Genomic DNA, 1,336 nt, shown 5'->3' on the forward strand with positions numbered 1-1,336 from the left:
GTTGTTCAGACAGGCCTTGAACTCACAGAGATCCACCTGCTTCTGCCCCCAGAAGCTGTGATTAAAGGCTGGTGTCAACGCGGCCAACAATCCAGACCTTTTTTTTGCAGGTGAATTCTCCCTAAAAGGGACAATTTTTCTTATTGTTCTATTGACACAGATAAAAACCAAGCTGGGTTGGGAAAAAAAAAAGTTTTTTGAAAATGACCTCACTTGAATTCAAGATAATACAGATTGTGGCCCCTTTAATTTACAAATTCCCGGCCAGTCAATTGCTGGGGAGGAGGGGGGAGGTCAGACATTCTTGACTTCTGCGGGCCTCATTACAAAGGCGCTCTCTCTAAAGGTCTCTTTAGGGACAAGAACAATTCCTGTGGAGAGGGGCTTGCCGAAGAGTGTGGCTGCACACGTCCCCCTGATGACCTGTGCCTACAATCCTAGCACTCAGGAGGCTGAGCCAGGAGGATTGCTTCAAGTTTGAGGCCAGCCTGGTCTGCATGACAAGTTGCAGCCTAACTTTAGAACCAGAGAGACATGGGGTTGGTTCGGGGTACGCAGTGAGACCTGCATCTAGAAACCAGAGATCCACGGGGGATGGTTCAGTGGGTAAAGGTTCTTGCCACACAAGCCTGACCAGCCTGCCGACTGGTCTGGAACCCACCTAAAGGTGAAAGGAGAAAACTTGGTTCATACAGCAGCCCTCTGACCTCCACCCAGGAGCCATGGCACATGCTCACCTCCCCATACGCACATAAGAGAAAGACACAGAGATGAGAGCGGTAGCTGTCTTCAGAGGGTGTCCAGTCTAAGGTTAGACCCCAAATGGCAGAGGTTACCCCAGGGGCCTCAAGGCCATCAGCAAAGAAAAACTTGAACCAGGTACCCCCCCCTTTATTTTTGAGGGTTTCACACTAGTTCAGACTGACCTTATACTAGTGATTTCTCTTCAGAGAGAAAAGCTGGGATTGCCGGCCTAAGCCACGCTACCTGACTCAAGCAGGTTTTCTGAGATGCATCTTGAATACGCATGCCCATGAGAGGAGACCACGGGGGTTCATTCAGCAGGGCAGATCTGAGCCACAGACCCATCTCCAGGGACAGCAGCTGGAGGCTTAGGTTCTATACTCAGTCCTGCATTGTGACCTGCATCCTTAGCCACCCTTCCTGTTTAGACGTTCTGGGATGCTCTGTAAGATCAGATCACGGGGCTGGAGAGATGGCTCAGTGGTTAAGAGCATTGCCTGCTCTTCCAGAGGTCCTGAGTTCAATTCCCGGCAACCACATGGTGGCTCACAACCATCTGTAATGAGATCTGGTGCCCTCTTCTGGCCTGCAG

Source organism: Microtus ochrogaster, chromosome 10, assembly GCF_000317375.1.
Source record: "Microtus ochrogaster isolate Prairie Vole_2 chromosome 10, MicOch1.0, whole genome shotgun sequence".
In the NCBI taxonomy this organism is placed as follows: domain Eukaryota; kingdom Metazoa; phylum Chordata; class Mammalia; order Rodentia; family Cricetidae; genus Microtus; species Microtus ochrogaster.